This window comes from Agelaius tricolor, unplaced genomic scaffold, assembly GCF_023055355.1.
Source record: "Agelaius tricolor isolate 1412-34295 unplaced genomic scaffold, bAgeTri1.0.p SCAF_37, whole genome shotgun sequence".
Classification (NCBI taxonomy): domain Eukaryota; kingdom Metazoa; phylum Chordata; class Aves; order Passeriformes; family Icteridae; genus Agelaius; species Agelaius tricolor.
Genome location: NW_027269297.1, coordinates 2,516,839 through 2,527,612, shown reverse-complemented (window position 1 = coordinate 2,527,612; position 10,774 = coordinate 2,516,839).

Here is a 10,774-nt window from a genome sequence, read left to right as displayed (position 1 = left end):
CAGTTTTGTTTGTCTCTACAGATATTTATTTGTCAGGTAAAATCCTGCATCTGCCAGCATTTTTCTCTGGAACAGTTACCCTGAAATTATCCAAAGCCTTTTCAGAGCTGTTTTTCCTAGGCACAAGAAGGACACATCCACTCTGGATCCTGTTTGGTTTGCTCTCTGTGGAATTAAGTTTGACATTTTTCTTTGATTCCAATCAAGGCATACAAAAGCTCTGTGCATTGCCATTGGTATTTACATCATTCCTACTCCAGTTTCTGTTGAATTAATGAAACCCCAGAATCTTTTGCAATGTCACTCTCAGTTTGTGCAGGCTGAACAATTCAATCTTGCCCATTCTTGAATTCTGCCTCCCTCTTACTCCTTTCTTTGATGCCTTTGTGCAAATCTCTTGGGGCTTCTTGGGCACACCACAGAGAGCAGGTTTTGCTGGTGGAAAAGCAGGATTTCCCCTGTCCAGAAGAGCTGGGCACTGAGATGCCTGAAGGACACTCAAGAGAGCCCATCAACACCAGCCACTGTAACAAAAAGCGTTTTTCTGGCAGTTCTGTGTTGGAATTCAGGACATCCCTCTGCCTGTCCTGGGGGCTCAGAGACCCTGGTACAGAGCCCAAGTCACACCTGTGACTTTGATTATGACCCATGGAAAAAATTACCAACCTTATATGAGGATCTGCAAGCCACGAAAGTCTAAGTAGAATAATAGTTAGTTTGTCACAGGGTGAAAATGGAGAATTTTGGGGTTTTGGTATGGGGGTTCAGGAGGCAAGATGGAGGAATCTGGGCGTGCCCAGTCTTTCTCGTTCTTCTTCTTGGCCTCCATCTTCTGCTGTGATGGTGGCACTTTTGGATTGGTTGAAAGTAGAAATTCACTGTCTAACATAGGTTATAGGTATTGGGAAATGATGGTAAATAATGTACACGTAGTTTTTAGTATAAAGACATAACCCTGCCCTGAGGGCACCCAGAGTGCCTCTGTCTGTTCTGCTGGACAGACCTCAGCAGGCCAGAGAAAGAATTTTATAGATAAGAAACAATAAACAACCTTGAGAATGAGAATAGAGGAGTTCTGACTCCTTCTTCAACTGCTGGGCTGGGAAAAGAGAATTTCTAATGCATCTTGGGGTCATCTTGACCAGCAGAATCCTGAGAGTTCTACTTTTCCAAACTATTTCCTTAGATTTTCCACAGTGGAGCCCTGCCAGCCTACATAGATCACAGAATGGTTTGGGTTGGAAGTGATCTTAAAAATCACCTGGTCCCACTCCCTGCCATGGCAGGGACACCTCCCACTGTCCCAGGTGCTCCCAGCCCTGTCCAGCCTGGCCTTGGGCACTGCCAGGGATCCAGGGGCAGCCCCAGCTGCTCTGGGCACCCTGTGCCAGGGCCTGCCCACCCTCCCAGGGAAGGATTTATTCCCAATATCCCATCTACCCCTGCCCTCATTTACCTTAAGGCCAGTCCCCCTTGTCTCATCACTGCCCATCCTCATGAAAATCTCTTCCCAACCTTCTCCTAAGTCCTCTCAAGCACTGGAAGGAGCTCTAAGATCTCCCCAGAGCCTTCTCTTCTCCCAGAGGAAGGAATGCCCCAAGGGGAAGCTCAGCCACACCTGCAGAGGTGGCACCAAGCAGCCCTTGGGGACCTGTGTGTTCCCAGAGCTGGCTGACAATTCCCAAGGAGCTGAAGCCCTGTGGGATCCAGGAGCTGTGGTTTGGTGGTTGAGCAGCAAACACCACCCAGAGCAACTCAAGGTGATGCTGAACTCTGTGAGCAAACCTGGCCTGCGGTTTCATGCAAAGCCCTTTTCCTTCTTTTACTCTGTGTGGGTTCATGCCCCCTAAATTTCGCTCTCAGTTTCAGGTGTGAATGAATTCAATATCTTCAGGTTGTGTTGAGTTCAGAGAAACTCCCCAGTTTGGACTGGTTTCAGTACAAACCTAAGCAAAACCACAGAATTTCTCATGGTCTCCAGACCAAACCATGCAGTTCACCTTGTTTTTGGGGTTTTATTATGAAAATTTCATGGAGTCTGAAATAGAATAGACACAAAGCTTTGAGTTTTGGCCTGTCCACTTCGGCCTACTGGGAATTTATTGGTTGGTGATGGAAATCTTTGCTGCCAAGAGACATTTCTGTGCTCCCCGGTTGGTTTTAAGTGAAAATTGATTGATTTATTTGCCCTCCTTGGGTCCTGAGCTTTGAGCTTGGTTTTGGCCCTTGCTTTGGTCTTCTCAGCATGGTTTCAACCCTGTCACCCACCCAAGGGACAGAGTGATGCTTGTGGGCGCCATCAACTCATATCTGGAAGATCAAAAATCATGGATTCTTCCTCATGGTGGGAAATCAGTGCAGGTGTGGTATAACCAAGCCTGTATCTTCTATATCTCAGGGTTTAAAGAAATTTAGAAAGTGCTGAGACTCTGGTGTTGTTCTCTCTTACTGATTAACAGGGGATTCTTCCGGGGGAGATTAAAACTTGGATAATTTCTAAGTAAGGGAAATGATCAAGCACTTGGTAACTCAGAGTTTCACACCTATGTGAGTGAGGTGCACATGAAAGACAACTTCAGCCTTGAATTTGTGACAATCAAATAGCAGAGAAATGAAAACATGAGTGAGATGGAGGGTGAGCAATGCTGGAGAAAATTTGTAGAAAATTTGTCTTGAACTATATCTCATTTTTAGTGATACACAAGCAGATGTGTGTGTTTTTCCTGGGTACACTTCCAAAGGCTGTGTCTCACCTCCTGAGCCAGTTCTGTCATCCAGGATACATCAGTGCTGCTCCATTCTGCTGAATTCCTTAGGAATTGCCTTACTGAGCACAACTGAACCAAGAAACAACTAGACTGGAAGATTTCATTTTAGAAGACAGCCAGGTTTCAGCTCAAAGCTTCCAGTCAGGATGGATTTGCCACTTCCAAGGAGTCACAACAATGTTTGAATTACTCCAGTCTGAGGGATTTGCTTCTCTTCTGTTGGATTGACAGAGACAGAGAGAAAAGAGGAAAACCTTGTGGATCATTTTCCCTCAGTTGTTGTTAACTCGCATTTCCACTGGTCAGAACTTTCTTTATTTTAACCTAAATTCACATGAACCCAGGTTCAGATTTTCTTCTTCCTCCAGCTGGAATAAATAAATAAATAAACAAACCAAATTTATCAATTTTTTCTTCGTAAAGATATTTTCTAGACCCCAAACCATTTGTTCACTCCTGCTCCTGTTGAGCACGGAAAATCTGTCCCCAATTTCCCCTGCTCAACAGAGAGAGTGACTTCTCAAAACACGTAGGATGGGAAAATGCAGCTTCAAACAGTGTTTTGAATGAATGAAATAAAAACACAGCAAATAATTGAAACGTTTGAGGCATCCACTCAAATGAAAAAAATATCCCCTTTCTGTGTGGCCACTGCTAAACGTAACGAGGCAGTTTCAGGATGTGTCTTGATATTCTGTTTTTGGTTGGTTTGCTTGGGTTTGAACTGTTTTCTAGAGGAGGTTGGCCCGTGGGAAAAACCCAGACTGGGAGGAAATCTGGTTTCACATCTGGTCCCTGCCCAGGGCTGTGTCATGACCGTGTCCCACCCTGGTGGCTCTGGGAGAAGGGAGCAGGGTGAAGTGTCAGCATCCCTTGGAAGTGGAGCATCATTTTAGAGGAGATATTCAGGACTTTGCCTCGAGTTTCTTAGGCCAGAAGCCCAAGGGAAAAGAGTGGGAGAGAAGCAGTCATCACTCTACAAGGAAAAATTGCTCTTTTATTGCTGCCCATTGTTTCAAACAGATGCATTTTGGGTAGAAAAGCATTCAATGCTACATACATTCCAAATATTACAGTAAAATTCCTGGCTAACTACATACCAGGAGCTCCCAAATCATTAAAATTAAAGCTATGAGCTCACTAGGAATATTCACCACTTCAAACATTTACCTGATTATGGGATGGACCAGCATATCTCATTTAAGGGAAGCTTTTGATAACATATATTTTAATATTTTCTTCAAGAAATAGGAAGTAGGAAATTGAATGCAGCGTGGGACTCAAGACCACCCAAGGGTAGAAAGAATGATAGAAGCAAATGTATCTGAAAAAAAAAGTCTTAACTCTTCCTCCTACAGCTTAACACTTAAGAGCCACCAAGACGTGCTTTGCACTTTTCTGCTGCCCCATGAACACCTTGGGAAGGGAGATGTTTGAGCTCAGCTCTGAGCAGAAGCACCTGATCATGATAATATCTACATGGCTAAATTCACCCCACAGCTCAAATCCTGTTAGAAGCAAAATCTTGATTTTTTACCATTTTACAGACAGCAAACTTCAGGCAGGGGATGGAGAAAGTGAAAAATAGAGCAGAGACTCCCTAAAAGCTTTGCCAGATGAATTGGGTGAGGTCTGTGGAGCTGCAGTGGGGCTCCTCCCTGAATTCAACAGGATCATTGGGCAGAGAAAAGCTCCAGGAGCATTTGTGACAGGGGCATTTGTCCCTGTTGTCCCAGCTGAGCAAGGCAAGGAATGAGGGAGGGATGTGGTGAAGACCATGAGGAGGTGGTGGTGTAGGTTGTGAGAGAACATGAAGCAGCACAGACACAAGCAGAGGAAACTTCTCATTTGGAATTTCAAAAAGTCAACTCGACATTTCTGCTGTAGCAGATAAACATCTCAGTCTCTTTTATGGCTGGGAATCGTCTTGTTCTGTTTATAAATAGAAAAATACACAACAAGTTAGCCGGTGTTATTTCCTCTGGGGCTTTTTGGGGGTGGATATCTGTGGGTGCTAAACAGCCCACAAAGAAGTTGTTGTTATTAATAATCAATGTGAAGCAGGGGAGGGCGGGGGCTGAGGCTGACATGAGCCAGGTTTGGGCTCACCACAAACCAAATATAGGTGAGGGAGGGATGGCACAGCCACACTGCTGCTCTGGGGCTGTGATTATTGGACATAATCTCAAGCTGCTCATCAGGGGAAATATAGGCTGGATATAAGAAGAAAGTTTTGCATAGAAAGAGTGATAAAGTTCTGAAATGGCCTGCCCAGGGAGGTGGTGGAGTCACCATCTATGTTTAAAAAAACCTGGATGTGGCACTGGGTGCATGGTTTAGTTGTATTAGGGCATGGATTGGACTTGATGGTCTTGAAGGTCTCTTCCATCCTGGTCATTCTATGATTCTGTGAATTGGTACTTTGGATATTATTTATATCCCTACCTGCGTTTTTCTTGCCAAAATACACCTTGGGCAGACACATGAAGACCTGAAAGCCTCAAAACTAGAAATGAGCCATGAAGGCATTGCCAAGCAGCTGGGCAGGGTGAGCAGAGCACTTGAGGAAGTGTTTCAGCCTTGGCAAAGCCTTGCTGGTGTTGTGGTGCCAGCCAGCAATGGACACCTGGGGTCTGGGCTGCTACACAAACACACTCTGAGGAAGCCTGGGTGTGACCTCAGTGCTCACAGGGGTCCCAGGATGAGGGAAGAGATGAGAATGTTGAATGTTTCAGAAGGTTTGATTTATTATTTTATGAGATATATTATATTAAAACTATACTAAAAGAATAGAAGGAAGGATTTCATCAGAAGGCTGGCTAAGAGTAGAAAAGGAATGATAACAAAGGTTTGTGACTGACTGAGACAGTCCGGACTGCTGGACTGTGATTGGCCATCAATGAGAAACAACCACATGAGCCCAATCCCAGATGCACCTGTTGCATTCCACAGCAGCAGATAACCATTGGTTACATTCTGTTCCTGAGACCTCTCAGCTTCTCAGGAGGAAAAATCCTAAGGAAAGGATTTTTCAGAAAATATCAAGGCTACACCTGGGGAGGGCAGCCCGGTCAGGTGGTGCAGAGGCTGATGAGAAGGAGAAGCACAGCACATTTATCAGGGTTTTGAGGCTCTGTGTGGCAGTCTGGAGTGCAGGGACTGTTCTTGTTCTCCTGGAGCATCCCCAGGGTGGGCAGCAAAGCCTTCAGTGCTGCTCCTGCAGGGGATGGATCTGCCCTTGGGGGGAGGGCAAGAGAAAACCTTTGGAGTTGGAACTGTGAGGCACCCAAAGCATTTCTGCATGCCCAGGTGGGCTGTGGCCATGGGGGACAGCTGGAAAATCCCTGCCAGCTGCATCAGCAAAGCCAAGATACCCTAAACCCTGTGGGTGCTGTGGCATTTGGGATGTACTGGGGGCACATCTGGCCAGTGAAGGTTTAGAGTGACCTTCAGGGCAACCTCAGCCATCAAATCTGAAACCAGCTGGAGCTTCTCAGGGTGCCCAGAGCAGCTGGGGCTGCCCCTGGATCCCTGGCAGTGCCCAAGGCCAGGCTGGACAGGGCTGGGAGCACCTGGGACAGTGGGAGGTGTCCCTGCCATGGCAGGGGTGGGATGGGATGAGCTTTAATGTCCCTTCCAACCCAAATCATTCTGGGATTCTATGAAATATTGCAGTGGATTCCCCTCCTCTCAGAAAAGCTGTTTCACTAAAAGCAAAACTGGATTTTGGAAAGAGGATCATTCTGATAAAACTATTCAGAAATAATAATAATAAAAAAACAACCTTTATTTTAATAAGCTTGAAAGACACAAGTTCAGCATTCGGGGAATAGAATGGTTTCATTTTTCTATAAAAATGACGTTTTGTTTTGGAACTCTTCACTTGTTATTAATTTATTTATTCAATACGTTTATTCAGCTTGAAACTATTGGGAAAATTAAGCCTTTTGATCTATGTTTGCTACATTTTAGTGGTGGAGAAAGGGACTTTTTTTGTGATACATTTCTAGGATTTTTTTTTTTTTTTGTAAATAGAATTTATTCTTAAGCTGCCTCATTACCAACCAAACACAACAGCTAATTAATTCCTGATTAAATATTTGCATCACTGGCAGTTTTTCAGTGATAGCAAACTCTGTCAGCACTTCTATTCAGCAATTCAGGAAGCCTTGCCTTACTGCCAATCTAATGGATTTTGTAACACTCTGGAAAAGGATCAGTTTTATTTTATTTTTTATTTCCTGAAGAAACAAAGAATTCCTCAGTGCAACAAGGAGTGGATGATGATGCACAAGAGAGGACAGGGACTTGCAGGCAGGAAAAATAGGTGATTATAGGAAGAGGTGGAGAAGGAAGGAGCTGGAGGGATAAGTGAGGATTAGCTGGCTGAAAGAATTAACTTGTGGGTCCAAGGGAGTGGGGAGAATGTTGTCAGGAAGTTTTCATAGGACCTGGGCACAGGAAAGGTGCCCATCCTTGCAGGGCACTGTTCCAGGGGATGGAGCCAGACAGAGGGCAGGCAGCTCCAGCAGAGCAGCAAACAAACATTGGTGACTGCACTGAATTTCTCTAGGAAATTATTTTGGGCACCATTTTTCTGATTAAAGCCAGCAGTTGGATCAGGGATTCTCCACGCGAAGAAGAATTTTCTGTAGGCAGCCTTTGAGACTTCTGTAATGTCAAAATTGAAATATTTCGCCTAAATATTTATTTATTTAATTAATTAAATATAAAATTAAATAACATATTTTTATTTACTTATTTACTTTAGTCTAAATTTTTAGCCTGGCCTCCAGCTGAGTATGCAGCACAAAGGGAAAGAGAGCAGCCAGGTGGAAACCAAAACGACAGAGCACATTGTGAACCTGCAAGTCAGAGCAAATCCCAGTCAGAAGCAGAGTCTGGTGACCTCAGCCAGAGGTTCACTGGGTGCAGCCATTGAAAGGCAATTGGTGTGTTGGATTAATTGAGAGGGAGAGGAGGAAGTCCCCCAGGAGCTCAGGTTAGCACAGGATACGGTCCTAGACGGCTGCACAGCCCACAGCCCCAGCTTTCAACACCCCTGTGGTGGAATGGGCTGTGATAGCCATCTCTGTGAGCAAAGAGCTGCCTGCCAGGAGATGCTGGGGCTCCAAAACTGGGAGAAAATCATTCAGTGACTCATCAGTTCATTAGAAAAGGAACTTTCATGTTGACCAAGCCTGTTCATGAATTTGAGTTGGGTCTTGCTGAATGGTTGAGGTGAAACCACAAGTTTTGGAAGCGCTGAAACATCACAATTAGACAAGATAAAGCAGTGGTTTAGATCCAAGATTGCTTGCTTGATTTGGCTCTTGCCAAACCCTGAGACAGATGATGGAGGTATTTTTCCTCATCCATAACCAGGCTGATTAATTTACCAACGGATGCCATAATAACAGATGTAATCTCCTCTCTGAGTAATTCAGAGCACAGATTTGAGCAATCTTCCCCCATCTTCAAGAAATCATGACTGTGACAGCATGCACAAATTAGAATACCATAATCTGAATGAAAGCGCAGGAAAATACATGATAATAATTCCATGAAAACTGCAAGCTACAATTCCCTCCCTGGGACTCCCAGAATGAGTAGATATTAGAGGAGTCTGTGAATTCAGCCACTGGTGACCTGGACTCAACAGATCAACAACCCTTTCAATATTAGCTGAATAAAAATGAAAATGTCTTGGCTTCAAGTTCTATCTTTATTTTTGTGCCAGGGCAGAAAGTTGTGTTCCATATACACTTAAAAGAATAAGTAAATAAATGAATGCATACATAAATAAATACATATATAAATAAATACATATATAAATATATAAAACCCTCCTGGAGCCCAGCAGGGACAGATTGTCCAGAGCCACCTGATCAATGGAATCACAGAATGGTTTGGAAGGGTCCTAAAAGGATCATCTGATTCCACCCCCTGCCATGGGCTGGGAAACCTTCCATTGGAGCAGGGTGCTCAGAACTCCAGCCTGGCCCTGGACACTTCCAGGGTCACCACCTGCTCTCTTTGGTCCCTGCAATGAGCACAGAGCAGCCCAAATGTCCCTCCAGCCCAGTGCACCATTAGCAATAACTGAGTGCAAGATGCTTTGGGAGAGAGGAAAAACAACAGCTAAAATACAGCAGGAATTCACCTGAGTGATTCCTGCTTGAGTCCAGTTACACCCTGTGACAGTGATATCCATGATTTAGTTGTCCAATGTAGAAAACAAGCATTCTTTTCATTTCTTTTAAGTGCTGAAGGGTTTGTTTTCCTTGAGCCTGTCCCTGTGCTCCTTAGGTTTGTTGGGTTATGGCCTGGATTAATTCCTGGCTTGCTGCCTCCACTCAGTCAAGGTTTAACAGGGATCTTTGAAATCTCTTTGTTTTGAAATCAAGAGAGAGAAATGGAACTTTTCCAAAGGGGATTGTCCAGTTTATTTTATGCCCCTGGTTCATGTCCTGTCCCTCCCCAGAGACTCTGCTGCCATCAGCTTTGGCTGAGAGAGCTCCACGCCTGGGGCATTTCAGTGTCTGGGCAAACACAGCCTGGCTGGGCAGGGCAGCACTGCCTGAAGTCTCAGACAAGGGAGAGAAGGAGGAAAATCAGAAGCAAGGTGTGGTCTTGATATGAATCCTGCAGGGCAGCCAGACCCAGAGGGCTGTGACCCCTGTGGGACAATGACAGAAAGTGCCTGAGTTTTATCTTGGAGCAAAAGCCATGAAAAGTGAGCTGGGTGAAGGGGGAAGGTGTCTCTCTGGTTTCTAGGATGAGGCAGCTGCAGGACCCTGCCCCATGGGGAACCAGAGCTGCACCCATCCCCTGCATGAGGAGCCAGCAGGGATGCAGCCCTTCCCAAGGCCAGCCTGGCTGGGAGGCACTGAGCAGCTCTGCTTGGCCTTGAGAGGTTATCTGAGAGCAGAAAACTCGGAAATCATGAAGAAAAACTGCAATGAAACACTATTTGCTCGTTAAAAGAGCTGAGGCAGCTTTTTGGGTTTGTTTTCATTTCAGCGGATGCCAGGTCATTTTTAATTTTGATGTGTGTTCATTCTCCCATCCCTACAGATGCAGGCACAGTAAGAACACACCTCAGGCTGCCTGACAGATTTCTGGTGTGGTTTTGTAAGGTTTCCTGAGAATCAGGGGACATTTCTTGTTTTGCAGCTTTACAAAAACCCACAAGTGCTGTGGTGCTCTAACAAACAGGTCAGTGCAGGCAGAGGTTACCCAGGGGCACAAACTGGGGCTCTGCTCAGCTGCTGGCCCCTGGCACAAACCCACACCAGGGCTCCTGGTGGTCCCTCAGGGGTTGGGATGTGCCAGTGAGGTTCTTGTGGAGCTGCAAGGAGAATGTGGTTTGTATTTACCAGCACCTGTGGCAAATTCACCTCAGAGCCTCCCACAGGGCACCCTGTGTGCACACAGTGATGCAGAAAGAGCAGGAGGAGGGAGCTGTGTCAGATGTTCCCCTGCTGCTGAAGAGTTTAGTTTTGAAAGAAGAAGAAGAAAAAAATACTTTAAGGTACTTTCTGTTGTTTTTTTAAATTGTTCTTTTTTTTTCTTTCACTGAGGACATTGGGTGGAAATTATTACATTGTCTGAGCTGAGCTCTGCCCAGCCCTGTGCCTGGAGCAGTGAGGGTGGGAAGGAGCAGGGAGGAAGAGGATGATGCTCTGGGCTCTGGCAGTGATTTTCTCTGCTGGTTTGTGTCTCTGTGCTCAGCTTTTGATGCAGGTGACATGGAGATCCCCAGGATTTGCTGTGTTTGAGGGGTTCCTGTAGGAAGTGTTTTTCAGCAGATTTCTCAGTGAGAAGAAAAATTTAATGGAAGAAGAGGAAAGATTAGGAACATTTATTTTACCTTCCTTACCATGCCCACATGGACACCTCTATCTGGCCGTGACAGATAATTTTAATATAGAATTATTAGACATATAATTATAATATACTATAATATTATATTACATTAATCAAATAAATAATAAAACAAATAA